This window comes from Peromyscus californicus, unplaced genomic scaffold (genome assembly GCF_007827085.1).
Source record: "Peromyscus californicus insignis strain IS unplaced genomic scaffold, ASM782708v3 Scaffold_7__1_contigs__length_154581171, whole genome shotgun sequence".
NCBI classification, from domain to species: domain Eukaryota; kingdom Metazoa; phylum Chordata; class Mammalia; order Rodentia; family Cricetidae; genus Peromyscus; species Peromyscus californicus.
The window spans coordinates 150,116,567-150,138,327 of record NW_026294595.1 but is presented as its reverse complement, the minus strand read 5'-3'; positions in this window follow the sequence as shown (position 1 = coordinate 150,138,327).

Sequence of the window (21,761 nt, the reverse complement as noted above, 5' to 3'; positions counted from 1 at the left end):
AAGCGTGTGACCCTTCAGCCCATCAACCAGGCCCCAGTGCGTGGGCTTCACTTCTTTCCGGAAGAGACCACTTCTGAGAGATGCCCCTGTCACATTCTCCCAACCTCCCCGTGCCAGAATCTCCAATGCTGGAGGCGAGCTACTCAATAGAACATTTTGCAATTAATTTGGTTTCCACAACACTGATCAATAAATCACAGAGAAGTCTTCCGGGAACAATTTGTTTCTCTCTCCTAAGGAGCTGCAGGATGACGTTGGCTTTACCAGAGGAAGCAAGTTTGGGTCACAGGTGTCTGTGTGGTACCATCGCCCAGTCCACCGCTGTGCCTCATCGTAACCACTCTTACAGATTTATATAAGTACACAATGTTTCCTCACAAAAGTAAACTCTTGACCGCAGAAAAAGCCGCATACCAGATAGTGTTTTCATGGGCATCACCAGTCTCAGCAGGTACCTGCTGAGCAGAGGCAAGATGGCTCTTAGCAGGCTCATCTTTCCAGCAGAGGGAATGGGTGCCAGGTATCAGAGGGGTGGAGATGAGATCCTGGGCACCCTGGTGGGACAGAGCTGTGCTGTGTCCCTTTTGTGCCTAGTAGGAGTTGACAAACTCTTTCAGAGCACAGTACCCCTGAAAGTCACCCCCCCCCCTTACACAAGCACCCCAAAGTACAAAGAAACTAGACGACCCTTGCTCTGCTCTGGCTCCCTGGACCCGAACCCCATCTTGTGTTTTTAGGGTTTGGATCTTCTACCTCCAGTGACTGTAGCAAAACCCCAAAACCCTGGAGGCTGGGGAGACAGCTCTGGTGATGAAGTTCTTGCTATACAAGCATGAGACACTGAGTGTAACCTCCAGAACCCATGCAAGAATACTATGCATGATGGTATGTTTTCTTCCTTGTGTTGAAGAGCCAGATGCAGGAAGATCTCTGCGGTTCACTGTCTGACCAGCCTAATGGAATGTGGAATCCCAGGCCAATGTCAGATCCTATCTTTAAAAAAAAAAAAGTGATGGTTTCTGAGGAACAATACCTAAGATTATCCTCTTTGGCCTATACACAGGTGGGGACAGCCCCCACACAAGAACACCGCACACACACACACACACACACACACACACACACACACACACACACACACACGGAACAATACCTAAGATTATCCTCTTTGGCCTACACACAGGTGGGGACAGCCCCCACACAAGAACACCACACACACACACACACACACACACACACACACACACACACACACACACATACACACACACACACACACACACACACACACAGGGAAAATGCCCTGGCCAAGCATGTTTCCTGAGTCTTCCTGTATCTCCGCAGAGCATTTTGAAGATGAAGTGGGCTTAGGGGTCTCTCTGCTCCCTATTTTTTGTGCTTTCTCCATAAGAGTTGAGGCTGCAACTGTCCTGGGAATGTATCTCAACATCCCCATGAGGGTACTCAAGTGCCTTGGACTCTAAGTGATTCACCCAATGGTCCACTTTGCTCCTCCAAGCACAAAGGCTCCAGGAAATTCTTAGAGTCATTTATGGAAAATATGGCGACTTAGTCCAACTACCAGGAAAATGTATTGGTGAAATAACTTTGAAGCAGCTGCTAAGTCAGTTTCCTGTCTCCATCCTGGGGCCTGTTGGTAGCTGGTATCTGTGCTTTCATGGTCAGCTGGACTGGGAACTGGTTGATAATGGTCCCCACAGGAGACTCTAAGCTTGCTGGGGGCAGGCGTCACATCTGCCGACCACCAAATCACAGACTGCTCCCCTGGAAGAATGTCTGGGGTCTAGAGAATGCTTGGTAGCGATTGCAGGAGCTCCTCAGGGACAGAGGTGATTAGGAGACACATGGGTTGAGGTTGTCTAGCCTTTGGGGAGTTCTGGAAGGTTCTCCCCAAATCATGAAGGACATATTAGATAATTCAAGTTCCTTCCAATTGCTAATGTTCTAGAATTCTGCAAAACAAGAGGTCGGCTCTGTGCACTAGGAATGAACGTTACTAATTGGACCCTGAGTTGTTAAGAGCCCTGAAAAATGCCACTTGTGTGCTGGTAATGAAGGTGAAGCCGTCAGTGACGTCTGTCAAGAGGAGCCACTAGGAGCAACGCGGGGGCTCAGAACGGATGCCGCTTCATGCCCGGAACACTTGGAGCCCTGAAAAGGCCAGGTGTACAGCGTAGCTGTCAACTTTGTAGATGACTTTGCCGAGTTCTGATGGTCTTTCTTGTGCTCATTTGAACTATTGATTAAAATCAGCATTTCCCCTTGTGCTTCCTCTTTTCAATAATGCTAATTTCAGTAATTCATTAAGTTAGACCCGACAGTGCCTCTGCTCCTAACATCCATAATGAGCCAAGTCCTGGGATTCGAGCATGGGACAGGCCCAGGATGAGATAGCACTCTGCCATGGACACAGCTGGCCCCATCACATATGGAGCCCTGCAAAGACCCCAAGTCCAAAATGGTTCCAACTCCAGCTCATTGCCAGAACCAAACATTCCCCAGGAGAACAAATGAGTCATCTTGCTTTCAAAGGTCTTTGCATTAGAAAGACATTCTGCCTTGGACTCCCTCATTCATTCTCGAATTTAATATCCTGAGACATCAGGAAGTTGTCCACAGTATCTAAATTAAATTCTTTTTTCTGAAGCACAGGTCCATTTCCTTCTCAGGAGATAGCAAACTGCCAGCCACACTGTCTGTGTGATAACCAGAGATACATCAATTCTTAGGATGACCTGACCCAACCTCTCTTCCAGAAGGAAGGCACACTTGAAGGTAGTCAAATGTTTCATAAAGACTGCAAAAAGAATTGTATGCAGGCTAGGATTAGGGGCCAAGATTCCTGCAAACTCTTTAAGGACCCCTTCCCCACTTCAAGCCCACTCCCCATGGCCTCCTTCAAGGAGCATGAACGTGCAATGTCAAAGATGTGAACAGCCATGTCACAGGGAAGGAAATTCAGCTGGCTGTGAGAGGATAAGAAAAGATACTCCGATTTCCTCATAATAAGAGCAATGCACACAAGTCACTACCAGTGCAACTGAGGCATCCAGCTGGTCGACCACATCCTGTGCTTTCTCTGCTCTGCAGGGAGAACTGAGTGGCCTCCAACTTCTGTTGAGGAGAGGAGAGAAGAGCTCCTAAGAGTCATGGTGGTATCCATTGATATCAAAATGGGAAGGCCTTTGGATACCTCCTTGAAGGAGGCCACGGGATGTCTCATTTGAGAGCAGAAGGAAGCCACAGCCCTCTGCAGTGGTCTGGAGATAGACCTAGGGCAAGACCTTTCCCCTGTTCCTAGGGACACTCAAAGCTTGACATCCTTCCATGTGGCTGGAGCCAGGGACAGACTCCTGGCATCTCAAAGGTATCTGCCATGATAGAGCTTGTGCTTGGCGAGCTAGTGTATTGATCTTGTCATTCACGACAGCCTCCTGTACTGTGAATGTGATGCTCTTCTTGCCAGGAGGCCGCCATCTTAGTCAGTAGAGACCTACTTTCCACAAATGCATCCATGCAATAAGGACATAAAGGATGAGGCATCCAGGTCTCTAGGAGTTGGCTATGGGGCTGTGGGATCCAAGTCTTGGGATGGGGGACAGGGATGGGGCTTAGTGACTCTGACACATGAGTCAATGAAAAAGGAATGAAATTAGAGAAGAGTGAACCCACCCCTTCCAATATCCCAGCTTGATCCCTCAGTGTGGAGGACTTTGAAAGTACAGGAATTCTCCTAGGCTGTTCAGAGTCGAAGATGGCCCTGCCATTCCTGTGTGTACTGCAAAGCACTTCAGAACTTCTGCTGAGTTTCCTAAAGGAACTTCTGTCTCAGTGGCCCATCAGATCTTCCCAACTGGTTCCCCCAGTTCCCTGGGGGACTATCCAAACCTAACTGCGCCCATCCTGGCCAAAGTGCAGACATCCTAAAGAGATTCTTGAGTCTGTCCCTTCAGCTCTCAGGCTATCTATGGAAACAGCAGACCCCAAATAATTAAAAATTCTCCAGGAATCCTCTTCTGGGGAAGAGAAAGGCTGAAGCTTAGGGCCAGCCCGAGGAAGGATCTGTTTCCCAGAAAGAGAGTTCACATAGTTCTGACAACTTGGAAGACAGCCTTGCAGTGGGGCTGAGACCATGAGTTGGGTGGGACCACATGCTGACCTCTCTTCCTGCATTTAAGCCTGAACCCCATGGCAGAAACACAAAGATGGACTTGGGGTAGAGGTGGATCATCAGTGAGTCTGCTCGCCCCTTGTCCCAGTATGGCATTTAAGCCTGAACCCCATGGCAGAAACACAAAGATGGACTTGGGGTAGAGGTGGATCATCAGTGAGTCTGCTCGCCCCTTGTCCCAATATGGTCACACGGATTAAGTCCCCTTTCTCTGCTTTTGACCATGATTTGTCCCTTTAATAGGGGTGTCGGGGCTAGAGCCCAGGCTTTTAACCCAATTTCCAGAAACATGGTGACAAACCCACTTCTCCCCATTAATTAACTTCTCCTCAGAGAGCCGTCCTTCTGTCCCCACAAGAGTGACAAGAATTAAAAAGCTGCATCCAAGTGTTGGCAAGGACAGGGAGCAGTAGAAACTCTCAGAAACCAAAGAGGGGGAAACGGCACCCATACTTAGGAACTTTGCAACTGATCTTAACAACATGTCCAGCCATTCCACCCTGGAGATCTACGTGGGGGAAAATAAAGGCCCACAGAAGAGTGTTCTTAGCAATGGGTTCATCCATAAAAGCTCAGATGGCCACAACTGCAGGATGCTAAGTAGATTAAGGGGCAGATACACGATGAAATATTAGCAAGAACACACAAATTCCTGACTCTATAAGCATTATGCTGAGTAGAAGAATCCAGATGCAGGCAAGCACAGCTGTATCTTTTGAGGAAGGTGAAGAGCAGACAGAATTAATTATCACATTGGCATCAGAATATTGTTTGCCTGGGATAGGCAGAGGAGGGGTGATGAACTTAGGGAGGAGAGAAGGCTTTCTGCTGGCTCATTCATGATTGTTGACGAGAACATTGCCTTGCAGCGTTCGTTGTAAGGTGGGCACAGTGGTGACCCATGGTCAGGTTGGTGGCTAAGTGGATATACACATAGTAGAATTTATAGAGCTGTGAACTTACACTTTGAGCATGTTACTGATTGTAAATAGACCACAAGCACACAGAAATCTGGAAGAAAACCCACCTCATTCTGCTAGATCCACTGTCAACTTCTTTCACTTTAAATTGTACATGCAAAGGTGGCACTGTTGGTGAGTTCTGTATTCCCAAAGTCTGTATTTAAAGTGTACAAGCTTTATGCAGTTTGTGGCAAAGGCAAGAATAATTTCAGATTATTGTGAAGCCTCAGTTGACACGTATGGAATTGCTCTGCGTACAGGAACACTTCTGGGTATTTTATTGCCTAATAAGGAGAAAGTTATACATGCCATTTCTCAGCCCGGGGATTGCTGTCAGAGCAATATACGGAGGCAGAGGAGGGTTTGCATTATCAGTGGTGGAATTTTGTTTATGGAGAGACAGGTACCCTGGAGCCCGCCTGGGAGCTAGGGGTGTGTGGGCAGCCACTCAGGTGATTGATGGACCAGTTTAATTGCTAAGAAACCTGCAGGGCTGCAGCTGGGGCCTGGGCCTCCATAGATACCCCTACATCTCAGCGAGAGATGATTGGGCTGGCCTTGGCTACACATTCCTACTTCTGGATACTTTCCTCTCCTACCCAAACTTTATCTTGTCTACCACCAACTCTATTTTAATGGGGGATTTTTTCTGAGGAATAGAACTCAGGGCCTGTACATGCTGGGTCAGCATTCTATCACCCAAGCTACAGCCTACTATTTCTTCTTCTTCTTCTTCTTCTTCTTCTTCTTCTTCTTCTTCTTCTTCTTCTTCTTCTTCTTCTTCTCCTCCTCCTCCTCCTCCTCCTCCTCCTCCTCCTCCTCCTCCTCCTCCTCCTTCTCCTCCTCCTTCTCCTCCTCCTTCTCCTCCTCCTCCTTCTCCTCTCCTTCTCCTTCTCCTTTTTCTTCTTCTTCTCTTCCTCCTCCTCCTCTTGTGTGTGTATGTCTACAACCTTGAGTGTTGTTCCTCAGATGCCATCTACATTGTTTTTTAAGACAAGGTCTCTCATGCCTGGAATCCACATGCCACTGAGCCCCAAGGATCTGCCTGTTCCTGCCTCCCTGGAGCTGGGATTACGAGCCACCATGACCAGCTTTTTTACTTGGGTTCTGGGGATCAAACCTAGCTCCTTGTGCTTTTCTGGCAGCTATCTCCCCAGTTCTTCACTGCTTCATGGTCTCCCTGAGAATTGGCAGCCTCTTTTCTGCTTACCAGAACCCAACAGCAGCCCTGGGAGACAGAGTCAGAAGTGGTCATGGAAGAACCTGTGAGGTCTACCCATGTGGGACAGAGCCAGGTTACCACCTCAAATGGCCCCTCCCCGTCCTTGTCCTCTGACGGTTTATCTTCTCATCCCCTTTCCCTGGAAGCCTCTGCTGACTTGTCTACCAAACTCTCTTCCTCCTTGCATCTCTCTGACCATGCCTTAAATCCCTTCCCCATTTGATATGGCTGAGTCGTCCTGATGCAGGAGAGTCTCAGACTAGAGAAATCTCCTGTAATAGAGATTTTTCACAGCACAAGGTTTAGGGCTGAACTGACTTGGGGGAGGGGTAGTATGTTGATGGGATGTTCAGTAATATGCACCGATTGACCGACTGGCTAGCAGATTGGCTCTTGCCAATCTTTTGTGGGTCCTCATTGCCCACAACCCTCCTGGTCAGGCTTCTGCTCTTATCAGTTGAGGTTGCTGGGTGTGAGCATGTCACATCAGTCAGAGACAGACAGAGCTTTAAGTAATGTTTAGTGCTTGCTGGGAGGAAGGTTTACCTACTGAGCCTAGATCCCAGGTCTAGAGACAAGGCTGGGAAATAGCAAACACCTCAAGCCGTGCAGACGTTCTGGAGTGAACCCACATGAATCAATGGCCCACAATGTTATGTTGAAGACAGCTCCATCAGGCTTTTGCTCAACGGGCAAGGGCATTTGCTCTTCATCACTCCATCGACTGTTTTCTACCCCAGAATGAAACTGTGAAACATGCTGCCCAAGTGAAAACAACATGGTAAAGTATGTGTGGCTCCCCAGCTGTCAACTCAGAAGACAGGGCAGGGTGGGGACAGGTAGCTCTGTCCGGGCAGTCCTCATCCTACCTGGAGGAACCTACCCGCAAGTGCTGGGGTTTGTGTTGTGTTGGTATGACTCTTTGTCTCTCCTTTAGCCCCCTCTCTTTCTGGCAACCGTGTGGTATATGCATGTGAACATGGGTATACTAGCCCCTTGTGTGTGCATGTGGAGGTCAGAGGTCAGTGATGGGTATCTTCCTTTATTGCTTTCCACCACGGTTTTGTTTGTTTGTTTGTTGTTTTTTTTTTTTTTTCAGACTGGCTGGCCAGCAAGACCCTGACACTTGCTGACTCTGGCTACCCTATGCAGCACTGGGGTTACAGATCACACCACCACACCCAGCCTCTGAATGGGTGCCAGAGATCCAAACTCAGGTCCTTACGCTTGCAAGACGAGCACATTGCCAACTGAGCCATCTTACTCACCTTTCCATTTCTTGCTTAATACTTTCAAAACTTCATATGCTGAGGGAGCAGGCTGGGACAGACTGATGTGTTGGCAGACAGATCTGCCGGGCTGCGATGAAGCCTGCTGTGCCTCAGACCTTCAACACACTCGGACTTCCGGCTGAGCCATTGCTCTGCTCAGCCTTGCTGGTCCGCATTGGTAGCCTCCACTTTTTTGCTCACTCCCTCCCTGTCCTAGTGAGGAGCAGCCAGACCCACAGGGAGACAACAGGAGCGTGCAGTTCCAGCAACCAACCTTATTAACCGCCTGAACTAGCAAATTGGATTCATGATAGTATAAATTAAAATTATGCTAACTCTTCCTTCAAAGCGCCAGCCCTAAACACAAACTTAAATTAAGATGCTTGCAGGGACAGTATGAGAGGAGGCCGTCCTGAAAGTGGGCCCAGTGAAACAGGGGGCGTGACACAGCAGTTCTGTTCAGCCCAGGAGCCTGACCACTCCAGAAAGTCCTCAAGATGCAAATGTCTGACCCCAACGGAGGAGCTGGCGTAAACAAGGAGGGAGAGCCTAGCAGCCGTGCCTGAGAACATCCGAGGCTTCTTAGTTCCTCTGGGTTTAAGCAGAAGCCACTGTGAGGTGGGGAGATCTAATTGGGAATTTAATGAGTCTCTGGTCCTGGGCTAAGCAGTACTCCCCACGGGGGCTGCGGCTCGCTCTCTGTTCACCCCCCAGTTCACCCAACAGAACCACTGGCCCAAGTTGTTTGCTTCTCTCAGCTACCAGCCATGGCTGTCTGTCCTCAGGAACTGACTTGATTGTATCATGGCCTGTCAGGGAAAGCATATCATCCCAAGTAATCTCCAGGCTGAGGCAGGGGGATTGCCAAGTTTAAGGGCAGCTCCGCTAACTTAGTGAAATCCTCTTTCAGAGTGAAGACTAAGAAGGTAGGTAAGTGACAGAACACTTGTCTTAGGTTCAGTCCTTAGGAAAGACAGACAGACAGACAGGAAGGAAGGGGCGGGCCAGCCACAGAAGACTGCCAGAGAGAGTAGGGTAGGGACGGGGCTCAAGTGGCCCCCTGAGAGCCAAGACAATTTCCTCAAATCATTTTGGCTAGAATGCTGCCCCGCCCCATGCATGGGTATCTTCATTCTGTACTCAGAACCCGTCCCCAGAATACAATGCTTTCCAGCTAGGTAACTTCTGGGACTTTGGGGGTCTGCACTGCTCAGGGGTCCTTCCCCAGACCTGGCTTTGAGGAGGTCCCTTTGCCGTGAAGTGATTCAGGTGGGGGGTGGTCTATGGAGAAAATATTAAGAAGAGAAGGTATGCCCATGTAGGCTTCGAGGGCAGAGGGGAGGAGAAGCATTAAGCTCTTGTTCTGACTGGACAGTGCCCCTGTCTTCATTGGGAACCCCCCTGTTCTCCTCAGTCGCAAAGTATTCCATCCTTCCACCCTTTACAGATGCACAGATGTGTGACAGGCATGCAGAGAAGAGCATAGCCCTAGTGAGTCACTCACTCCAAACAAACCTGTGTTTGAACCTCCCTGGCCCGAGAACATAGCAGGGTCAGGGCCAGAGGTCTCCCATCTTCCAGGGCAACAGCCACGATCCTCCTGCTCACAGTAATAGTCATCAGGTTGATGAGCTCTGTAAGTCTGCCAAATGCCATTCGGAACATACCATGAGTATACGCACATGTGTGAGCACATGTGCTCTACAAAGGCCAATGCTTTACTGACTGAGCTGTCTCCCCAGTTCCACATATGTTCATGTCTGTGTATTTGCTCATGTGACAAGAGAGTGACAGACAGTTGCTGGCTGTTGGGTCACTGTGGATGAGTGGAGGAAACAGGGTCCTCTCTCTGACTCAAAAGGAAGCTCGAGGACAATTTTATTAGAGTTTAAAGAAAAACCCTACAGCAAGCAAGCCTAAAACACACCTCTCAGCAGAGGTGTAAATTACACAATATTTGTGTAAACTGTAAAGATGTGACTCTGCCTAAGGCACCTTCTGATTGGTTTAATAAAGAGCTGAATGGCCAATAGCTAGGCAGGAGAGAATAGGTGGGACTTCTGGGGAGAGAGAGGAAGAGGAGGAGGAATCTAGGTGCGAGGTTTTTTACCAGAGACTCTGAAGAGGTCAGGCATACGGTACAGAGCAGAGGTAACTAAGACACATGGCAGAATGTAGATTAATAGAGACAAGTTAAGTTATAAGAGCTAGTTGGGAGAAAAAGCCTAAGCTAAGGCTGAGCTTTCAAAAAAATAATATTAAGTCTCCATGTCGTTATTTGTGGGCTAGCAGTCCTGATGAGAAAGCACTACTCTACAGCAGCCGTCTGGAGGTGGGAGAGGAGGGGGAGGAAGAACTGTGGGGTTTGAGCTAAGCTGGCTTAGAGGCCAGTCACCTGGAGGGGAGAGGAGCTTTAGAGAAAGGGTACAGAAGCCCAAAGTTTCATAAAAAGCCTGTCCGAGGCTCAAGCCAGCATCCAAAAGAAAGACAGAAAAGAGAGAAAGTTATACCAAAGGTGGGCCGACTCAACAGAGCCTCGGGGTGGCATTGGAGCATCTGCTCGAGGGGATGGGAACTCTGGGAAAGGAAGTATGTCCACTCATTAAAGGTTTAACTGACCCTCCTATTTCTTTAGCCTGCTTAAGGTGACTCTGACTTCAGGAGCAGGGATCCTGGGCCCGGTGAGAGAGCTGGCTGACTGGTTTATCCTGTGAGGCACGAGGCAGTGATATGTCTCCTGTGGGAGGCAGATTCTATCCTCTGCTGCAGCAGTTGTTGCACTGAGAGTCATTGCACACCCCAGGTCTAGCTTATTGGCAGATGGGGCTATGAGCATTTAACACACGGCTTCTGCGGACCCATGCATACATTTGTGTTGGGTAACCGGTACCTGACTGAGAAGCCGTTGGTCTGTTGGGGAGGTCATTGCCCAGCTTCCAGAAGACTAGAGCATTTAAAGCACCTGGGTAGCCATTTCAATCCTAGAGGAGCCTACATACCCTACTGACTCCTCAGTAAGACTATGTCTCTTCCTCCAGGTCTCATGTCTGGGTGTCGATGGCTGAATGGTCTAAGGTCCCAGACTCAGAGCACTCATCCTGCTGTAGTTAGTTATTTTTGTGTATATGTTTAAGGCCCCTCTGTAGGTAGAGTTTTCCTGCCTGGCCCACAGTCAGGACAAATCTCTATCACCTGCCAGTCCCACAGCTGCTCAAACCCGACCAAGTAAACAGAGACTTATATTGGTTACAAACTGTATGGCCATGGCAGGCTTCTTGCTAACTGTTCTTACAGCTTAAATTAATCCATTTCCATTAATCTATACCTTGCCACGTGGCTCGTGGCTTACCGGCATCTTCACATGCTGTTTCTCATCGTGGTGGCTGGCAGTGTCTCTCTGACTCAGCCTTCCACTTCCCAGCTTTATTCTCCTCCTTGCCCCACCTACACTTCCTGCCTAGCCAACGGCCAAACAGTGTTTTATTTATTGACTAATTAGCAACACATTTGCCATACAGAACATCCCACAGCACTTCCCCTTTTTTTTTTTTCAAAAAGGAATGTTTTAACCTTAACAAAGTAAAATTACATATAATTTGGGAATTTGGGCGTAGCTTCTCTTACTACTTCCTGCTGGAGGGGGGCGCTGTATCTTATGGGGAAACAAAGAAAATTTTAGGATTATGGAATAGTCCATGAGGCTGTATCGTCTGAGCCAGATGCCTTCAAACCGTTCTGGATGTTGGATCATCTGGGCCATGGTGTCATCGGAGACCTTTCAGGGGGTCTTGGCTGGTCAAACCTGATGTATCTTAATCTGGAACAAATCCATAGCCTCTGGCTTTCTGTGGAAACAAAAGAGACTCTTTTCCAAAGCAATATATCCTTATATCCAAATTTTGAAATCAAGGTATCTCTAAAATATATATATTGGTTTAACTCAACAGCTTTTACAATCAAATGTTTTTCTGCAGTTAAAAATCCCAAAGACAACACAATCCAGATTCTCTGTGTAATATCCATTTTTATGTGGCTTATTTTTTATACTACCTTTACTGTCTCTTTAAAGACTTTATTTTTTAAAACTATGTATTTGTTTCTATAACTCTATATATCATCTTTTTTGTCTCTTTCAAGCCTACGTATCTTTTACATACATTGCAAACTATTACATCTGAATCTGTCTTATTGTGAATCTCTTGCTTTAAACTGCAGCAGCTGTGGCTGCTGGCTCCGCCCACCTCAGCTTCCCAACATGGCAGTGGTTTACCGCCAGCTCTGGGAGCTATCGTGGGTCTATGCTTTTATCCAAGCAGCAAGTAGCCCAGAAACCCTTTTTTGTTTTGCACTAGCAAAGGGTAAATCCACCATGTAGCTTAATGTGCCACTTGCAGAGGCCTCATTCCCGCCATACTGCAGGTCGAGCACGCACTCTAGGAACCCACCAGTAGCTCAAACAGGCAGCTGCCGCTCATTTGAGAGAGACAATTAGGAAGCTGTTTTTAGCTCCGTTTTAGAATCTTTTTTTTCTCAGTTTTTAGGTGGAAACTCTTGCCACCACGTTGGACGCCACCCCTCTGCCGACAACATCCTCTGTGGGGCTTGATGCACTTGGATACTCCACCAGCATTCATTAAGCACCAGTTGTATGCCAGGTACTGTGCAGTACTGAGGGTTAAGCTATTCACAACCAAGTCCTGTCTCCATGTAGCTAACAACCCCAAGCCAAGTAAACACATAAGAAACATGGTTGAATATGCTTGGAGTAAAGGGACAAGGAGACGGAGTGGGGATGACGCCACTGAGAGCTAGAGCACAGGAAGCTCTGAGGAAGAGAAGTCCAGGCTGGGGGTTCAGGGATGCAAAGGGCCTCGGAGGAGGAGTAAAAAGAGTTTTTACTCTTTAGTCCTGGCTCACTTGAGCTCACTCTGTAGATCAGGTTGCCCTTGAACTACCTGAGTTACACCTGTCTTTGCCTCCCAAGTGCTGGGATTGTAGACATGTGCTAACCATGCCAGGCCTGGCCTTTTAAGAAAGAGCAAGAAGTTCAGAGTGGCTGCAGTTGGAGGGGGAGAGATCCAGTAGGATGAGTGGGACTAGAGTGGAGGAAGGACCGGAGAGCCCGGCAGACCTGGCTAGGGGCCCGACTCGGCTGTGGTAAGAAGAGCCAGGAGCCTGCTCAGTGCTCCATGGGTATTTGTGGAGTGAATGAGCAGCATCCTCCTCACTACTCACACTTGCAATAAAACCCTGGACTCTGAGGCCCATCCTTGCTCAGGTTCTGAGAGATGAGAGATACTCAATTGATACAGTGCTTGGCATCAAGAATAAGGATTTGCACCTAGATCCCTAGTACCCACATAAAAATGTCAGGCATGGCCTGTGCTTAACCCCAGCACTGGGGAGGCAGAGACAGGAAGACCTCCGGGGCTTGCTGGCCAGCCTGCCTAGCTATCAGTGAGCTCTGGGTTCACTGAGAAGCTGTCTTAAAAACAAGGTGAAGACTAGCAGAGGAAGCCACTGAGGTTGACTTCTGGTATCTACATGCACACACACACACACACACACAGACACACCTACAAGTGCACACGCTAACACATACACACAGAGAGAACACATGAAGCTCGAGTTTAGAGTCCATTGAACATATCTGCACTGAAGCAGTCTCCAAGTTTATCTTGGTGGACTGTAGCATCCATGGCTACTATGCTCTCCTGTTAACACCATTACCAGTGATGTTGAGTGACCCAAACCCTTTTGCTGATATTTACCAAGAAGACACATTGGCCAACTCTGTCCAAGGATATATAAAAGTAGTGGGTTCCCAGAACCTGTTGTACAGGCAGCTGTGTGACCAATGCTGGCTGCTGCAGCTGAGGGGGTCATAAGCCTTGGAGTGACCGCCCAAAGTCCCCAATTCTTGGTGGTCCATTCTGTCATCACTGTCATCAGGGCCAGCAGAGGTGGTTATGGTGTTGGACTCCAGCCCTGTGGGCTCCAGGCCCCCAGGAATGGTCACATGCAGCTGCCCCTCTCATGGGAAACAACCTCAAAGACTAAACAAAGATGGGATGTTATGGCCAAGCCATCTTGGGAGCCGAAGGTCTCATGATAAAGGATGTCGGGTTTCATAGCTCTGGATGCAAGATTGTTTCCCGCCAGTTGAGGAGATCCAGGTCAGCATTTGGTTGTTCAGCTGTCTGAACACTCAGGAGGGCCCCTGCTCCACCCTAGGATGTGATTTGTGGTTTGGATTCTCAGCCCAGAGACTGGAAGCCAGGATGAGAAGAATCAGGGAGCAGAAAGTGAAGGAAAAGCAGAAATAACTATGGACAGGAGGGGAAGACATGGCCTGGGTGGGGAGGTGGGAGACAGGTAGAGTGTTAGAGGAGCTGTGGGTCGGGAGGTGGGTTCTCCCAACACTCCCACCTCTCTTTTTCTCTTGCTTTTAAGAAACAGCCAGTGAATTTGGGCATGATGGAATGTGCTTGTAATCCAAGAGTTGAGGAGGCAGAAATAGACACATCCCTTGGGCTCATTGGCTGTCCACTCTAACCCAATTGATGAATTACAGATTCATGGAGCCTCAGTGACACACATACACACATGCACATGCATACACACACATATACATACACACACATACACATACACAATACATACATGTACACATGCACACACACATACACAATAAACACACACACACACACACACACACACACACACACACACACACACACACACCACCCAGTGGAAAGCATTCTGTTCAGGAATGCACAGTGATCTTGTGGGTAGAGGTGGGTGGAGGGCTGTGTGGATGCAGCCTCCTGGCCTCTGGCTTTCTGCAGCTGAGGACCCTGGAGAAAGGCCTGGGCCATTCCCTTCCTGGTGCCACCCTTGGATGCCCAAGACTTCCCAGAGCAGAGGCAGTGCCAGCTCCTCCTTCTGCAGCCAACAGGGAGTTGGGAGAGGTGGGATTCCTCAGGAACATGACTTACTCGCTGTCTACTTCAGAATCTGGGGCTCTGGTTCACAGACACTCCACCTTTTACGTATCAACTATTATCCTGAACTGAGAGCTAGCGACTGGGTCCTCGGCACTTGTGGTCACACCCAAGGCATCCTCCTGCTCACACCTTCCTTTGGACGCCTGGGACATACTCGTCTCAGGGACTTTCAGTCACTGCTTCTCTAGCAGCATATTTTTTAAAATGCCGTTTATTTATTATTTCTACCTTGGCTATACAACACCTCTTCCTTAACTCACAGCAACTGCCTACAGGAGTGTTCTTTACAGTCAGCTAGGGGATGGGGAAGGGACCAAAGCTGTCTCATGAACATATTGCTTGGACATAAAGTGGACACCAGTGCACCTGAGCACCAGGCAGAGAGACTTTGACAAAGAGTGGTGAACAAAAAGCATCTCCAGACAGCCCTGGATGGTGTGCCTGGTCGTTCATTTCTATGTGGGAGAAAAATGTCTCCAAGTAAGATTATGTGTGGACTTACAGGCAGAGGTGAACAGTGTTACCTCTGACAGGTAAACATGGACATGGACATTTAGAACTAGGAAGTCCTTCAGCAAAGGAGGTAGGCAGTGGCCATATGAATATGGATTTTACCAGTTCTGTCTGTCACCCCGTGTGTCCCAAGATGCTGCCAATGCAATAGAGGGAAGGAATGGCATTCCCAAGGGACCAGCTTACAGATCGTGCCCTGCTAGGCTAGAGCATCACCTTTTCTCAGATAGTGAAACCTCTGTCATGTGATGCTGTGGCCTCACCTGTGACATGCCTGGGTACAGAATCCAGGGGTGGGGCTACCAGTGGCTCACTCTAGTCATCATTGTTCCTAGTGATCCACTTGGATGGGACTGTGCATCCTATGTTGGGGCTCTGTGGGTCAGAGGTTATACTAATGACCCCATTAGACTGTAAACGTCACTTGTTTGGGGACTAGAGGGCAACAAGCTTGTAACCATGCATGGCTTCAGTCACTTGGAAAGCAGAGGTGTTACTCAGGGAGGCAGGATTTGGAAAGGGTAACAGAGAACAGTGACAGCTTTGAGTCAAGGCAGTGGCAAGAATCAATGATCGCCCTACAGTCCTGGAGGGGCTATGGACTTGCATCAGAGTGGTGCAAAGACCAGCCTTGGGAACAAAAGCACACCCCTTCCCCGAGGCTGCCAGTGTTAACATCCCAGGGCTTATGGTTGAGTTTCTCTCCAGGGCTGGCCTGTGGCTAAGGAAGTTGCTCCCCTCCCATGAACAGCGTGCACCCATGGCTGACTCACGGTAGTTACAAAATGAGTGAGTGTTTCCTCTAGGGAGGAACACTCTGTGCTCCAGGGTTGCCTGTGTTAGGATCCCATCCTTGTTTGCTTCCATCCCTCGCGATTGGCTTGTCTTCATCTTCCCGCAGGTGTCGGTTCTTAAAGCTCTTCCGGTCTTTTGTCTGTACAGAGTTCACTGCCCAGGGAAACTGATGTGGGCATGAGCTATCCATAATTCATCTGTCAATTCAATGTCTAATCACCCACTGATCCAGCCCATCCAACCCTTTTTACTGACACTCTTCCATTTATCCACCTAACCATGTCCATTGGTCAGCCCATCTAACTACCCAGCATCCAAACATCTGTTCAATCATCTAATCTATTCCAACAACAAGCGTTTCATCTGTGCTTGACTATGCATACATAATTCATCAATTTAACCAATGGACCACCCACTTTTTTGTTTCGCCTTTTTCCCATCCATCCATGTACTCATCCTATCCACCCACCCACACATTCTCCCACCCATCCATCCAACCACCCACAAACATCTGGCCAACTATGCAGACACTAGCCATGCAATCATCCACCCAGCCATCATACAAATGTGAATTTTACACCAACTGTGTATCAGACATTGTTTTATGTGTGGTGGACAGGAGAGATCTAGTCCTTTGGAAGCATTTTTCCTAGTAATAAATTGAACAATTATTTGGTGCCTATTTTGTGCCTAGCTCTGGAAACACAGAAACAAAAAGGGTCTGAGCCTGCAAAGGGTTCCTAGCCTAGAAGGTGAGACACATAGAAAACAAGACTTTAAAATCCCAAGGTCCAACATCTATAGAATTCGAGTGCCCAGAGAGATGTCACAGTCAATAACTTGTTCAAGAATGAGGACCTGAGTTTAGACCCCCGGCCCATAAAATCAAGGCACAGGGGCAGGCATATGCCACTCCAGTGCTGGAGAGGCAGAAACAGGAGGATCCTAGAGCATACCGGCTGGCCAGCCTTGTCTAATCAGCTAGTTCCTTCATTGAAAGATTGTGTCTCAAAAAAAATTATGGGTGGATAGATAGCTCAACAGTTAAGAGCACTTGCTGCTTTTTCAGAGAACCAGGTTTAGTTCCAGCACTTACATGGCAGCTCACAACTGGTTATAACTCCAGTTCCAGGGGATCGGTTGCCTCTCTGACCTCTATGGGCTGCTCCTGCACACACATGGTACACATACATATACTCAGAGACACACACATACACATAAAATAATATGTATGTGTGTATACACACATGCATATATGAACAGGTGTATATACACATGCGCGTGCACACACACACACACACACACACACACACACACATTGAAGGAGACCCTGACCCTTTCTACCTAGTTCAGGAAAGCCTCTTGGGAGAAATTATGTCTAGGTTCTGAACCCAGATGAAGACATAGTACAAGCACAGGTGAGTGTGTGGACGACCCGCCCACACAAGCACAGGGGTGCAGTGAGTACCTACAGAGAGACAAAGGAGGAGAAAGAGATGGGCTTAGCACAGAGTGCCAGCCATGTTTTCAGTAGAACTGGAGATGTCAGAAGACAGAACACAAGCTCAAGTGGGGAAGTGGGTTACCTACCTTACAGGGTTGCAATCAGAATCACAACTCTTGAGATACTGGAGGCTGGTCACATGACATATAACACTACTATTAATAAATATTATCAGCTAATCACTAATAACATATACAACACAGTATGGTGGTAATAACCGTCAATGACAAATTAGCATATAACTTCATCATACTGTAAGTCGAGGGCATTGCATGTGGTATTTGTCTGCGTACAACTTTGAAAGAAGTTTGTTCAGGGACCCAGAAAGGCATGCTGCCTTTTGATGCCTCTTTTCCAGTAAGCCAGTGTTTGGTAGAAGCCTGCAGGACTCACGAGGCTCTGGAGGCCATGTCCTTGTCTCATGCTGTTGTTCAGAAGTCTGCAGGGGTGGGCAGGGAGCCCCACCTGGCAGCAGTGGGCCCAGGCTTCAAGAGTTCAGCCCCCGTTTTATCATACCATTACGGCAGCCACCCATGAATTTCTCTAAAAACCTTTTCGGGAATTGTTTATATTTTCAGATGAATGACCTCTTGGGGTAATGAGTTTCCATAACAACTAATGGATGACCAGTATGCTTCCATCCTGGGCTGGGTCCCTCACGCTCTTTGATTCGCATCAGCAGTGGCGGATGGGATTCAAGTGGTTCCTGTTTGCCATCTCTGTGCACAGGGGCGGATGATGGGGCAGGTGTGGGCCCCCCAGGGCATCAGCTGCCCCTGCCACGTGCTAGCCCACAGGTGACAGTGCTCTTTGGCCTGGCTCCAGCCACCTCTAACAGGAACCTGCCCTTATGTAGGTTGAGGGGATCTGCCTACAGCTGACTGGACACTTCCAGAAGATGTTTCTGGGCAAAAGAGAAGCATCTGTCCAGCTGTCACCCTAACCATGGAGAAAGGGACCTTTTCAGAGCACAAGGGGACAAGCACAGATGGGATTTTGGTCCTTGATGAGAGGCGGGGGTGAGGGGGGGGAGAAAAGAAGAGAAGAGAAGAGATTTACAAGCATCATAACAGGTCACCTAGGTGGGGACAGGGTGTCAGGACAGGGTAGCTTCGCTCTGAAACACATGGCCAGCAGCTCTGGGAAGCCATGGCTGATCCTATGGTGCCTAGAACAGTTCACTGGGGAAGGGAAGGCTGGGTTCCGTTTCCTTACAGAGCCCTCCCAAGTGAGGCCACTCAGAAAGGAGCACCAACTGCAAAATATTCTCAATGCAGAAATGAGCTGGTGGACATCTCTGAGGGGAAAGGCTCAGGAGCTCAGAAAAGGCCAGACCCACTTCCCTGGCTGCAGAAGAGTCACTCTGTCTCCAACCTCCCCTGCCCACTGGCAGGACATGCACAACTTCAGTCCCAGCTGAGTCCCTGGCACCAGCCTAGCTCTTGTTTGTGGTGGAGAGATTTTATCATGGACAGGACCAAGTGTCTCCACAGGCTCCAAGCATCCTCTGGCTGGACTCAGAGGCTTCATAGCAGCAGCCTGGAGCTGCCCAGAGTGGATGTTCTAACAGCTCTGGAGGGGACATCTACGTTAGACCTAGACCCACTGGGCCCTGGGCCTCCTCATGTGTAGAAAGAGGCTGAATCCAGAGGAGTGAAATGTCATGGCTGAGAAAGATCTTCAGGGAGGATGCATCTCTTCTCCAGTGTTCCCAACAATTGCTTGGTCAGAAGCCACTCACATTTTCACTTCCCCAGCCCCAGGTGTCAACAAGGGGCATGTGAGAATCCTAAGGTTAACAGACAGAAAGCAGGAAGGCTAGGGCCAGGATGCGCACCGTGAGACTAACATTAAAGGGCAGAGGCTCTTTAACAACATGACTGGGCCTTGTGTGCAGGAGACCACAGGCCGAGGTGGTAACAGAGGCAGAGGGAGGCCCTTGGATGAGTGTTCGGCTGGGGAGTTGGGGTGTGCCTTGTCAGAGGTACAAGAGGAGGAGCTGCTTGAGTCTGTAGGCTGAGATGAAGATGGAGACCCTGTGGTCTAAACCCCATCTGTGGGGTTCGGTCCGCGCAAGGCGGTAACACTGGGGAACTCCAAGCTGGATGGACAATTAATGCAGGCTTGAAGGAATGGTGGCCGAGAGAGCCTGAGACGGAGGCCCTGGCAGAGCCGCACTGGAGATGAACCTGAAGATCCGAGACCTAGGCAAGGGTGGGTACGCTTGCAACTCCAAGCCCTCCACTTTAACTTTGGAAACAGAGATGTTAGGGCCAGGGGTGGGGGGCAGCAGCCCTGCAAACTTCCAAGGTCATCCCGGAGCTTCTGAAGTCTTAGCATTTGCCAGGCACAAAAAGCTGAGCTCGGCCAACAAAGGTGAACACTCAAAGCCAAAGACTTTCTGGGCCCGACTTAATTATGCCTTGGCAATTGGGGAGAAAAGAACTCAGAAATGATGGAGGAGGGTCGATGAGCAGCTTAAAATTGGGCTTATAAAAGGCAGAATCAATTTGTACTCTTTCCGAGGAAGAGGACTGTGTGCAGCCTGAATTATGCCTCTGGGTTATTTGGTTTTGCTTTCAAATCAGAAAATTGTAGATATTACATCCCCAGAATTGATTGGCATGGAGGCAGCTGTAGGTCCACATCTCTGCCTCTGTCTGCTGGGACTCTGAGTGGAGAGTGAATGTGTCCCTTCCGGGAGAAGGGACACAGTAGAATGGGAGAGAGAGCAGAGAGAGCTGGTAACTTGGCAGATGGGACCTTAATGCATCAGAGCCTTGCTTCTCTGAGTTTGATGTACTGTGTACTTTTGATGTTAAATGAGGCCAGGCTGCCCACCTCTTCTGCCCACCCTACTGCAATGGCCCCTCCACTGCCTGAGTAATTACTCATTGATCCTCTTCAGAGTTCACCCTTAATTTCTCTAAGCTTCAGCAAATTGCCCCTCACTTACAATCACCTGAAATGCTATTGATTTTTTTTTTAATTTAACTTGCTGGAAGTTTCCAGTCCCACTCAGAATGAAGGCTTTTGATTGCGTACACCCCTCCCAGAACCCCTGAAACCTCGCTTCTTCCATCAGAACACCCCTATCTCCTGAGCCTCTGAAGAGGCTCCTTCCTTTATTCTCATGGCGGCTCCATCACCTTTCAAACTCACAGCTTGGTGAGCGGACCCAAGTGGCCATGGTGCATTCGTTTGGTTATCTATTACTTGAACCATCAGATGTCAACAGTGTTTCTTGCGGTATGATGATCTAGCCACAGTGCCTGGACCTCACGGTGAGGTGGGTTTACCAGTGAGTCTTCCTGGATCTCAGGCTACCCCCACCAGGCAGCCACACACACTCAAAGTGACTTCCTCAGGCTGGAGCACAAGGCTCCCCACTCCCCTGACTCCATCAAGGTCGAGCAAAAGCTGGGAGGCATTTTGGGAGTGTCATGTTCAGAGAAATAAATCACAAGAAGACATTTTTACTGCCAGCTGTAGGTGGGGTTTTTCCAAGGGCTTCGTTCATCTGTAAGTTGTCTTTCCATATTAAGTCTGTTCTGGGAAGAAAGGGCTATAGAGAGCCTAGAGAGGAGGGTCTGACCTCAAGTGTAGTTTGATCTGTTACACCTAGCCTGTTATGAGCCATGCAGAAGGAGAGAAGAGACAAAGATTTTATTAAATAGCCACATAAGCAGGTCACAGATCAAACAGGAGTGCATGACAAGGACTCGGGAGCCTTTTCTTCCTCACGGCCCCGAGCGGGGGGCAGAAGTGGGGTTTATAAGCACAAAATCACAAACATCTGTTGCCAAGTTATAGTCACAATTTTCACCAGTCAGGATTTAGAGATTAGGGGCTTCCTTGAATGTTCCATCATTGTCAACTGATACATAATGCAAGCCTTTCAGTCCAACCAGCCAGATTCATTTGTTTCTTCTGTTTTTAGGAACAGCCATAATGCTTTGTGTAGTTGGTTGCTTTTATTCTTTAGCTCTTTTAGGGGGCCCACCACTTAAATTATGCTATCTATCTTTTGCCTCTGGGCTGTTATCTTTCTCTAGTTCTATATATCTTTTCTTTACTTCTTACTCTGTGGCTTGCAGTGTAGCTGGGTGACTGGCCCTGGAGTTCTTCTCTCCTTCTCTCCTTCTCTCCTTTTCTCCTTCTCTCGCTTCCCAGATTTCTCCTATTTATTCTCTCTGCCTGTCAGCCCTGCCTATCCTTTCTCCTGCCTCGCTATTGGCTGTTCAGCTCTTTATTAGACCAATCAGGTGTTTTAGACAGGCAAAGTAATACAGCTT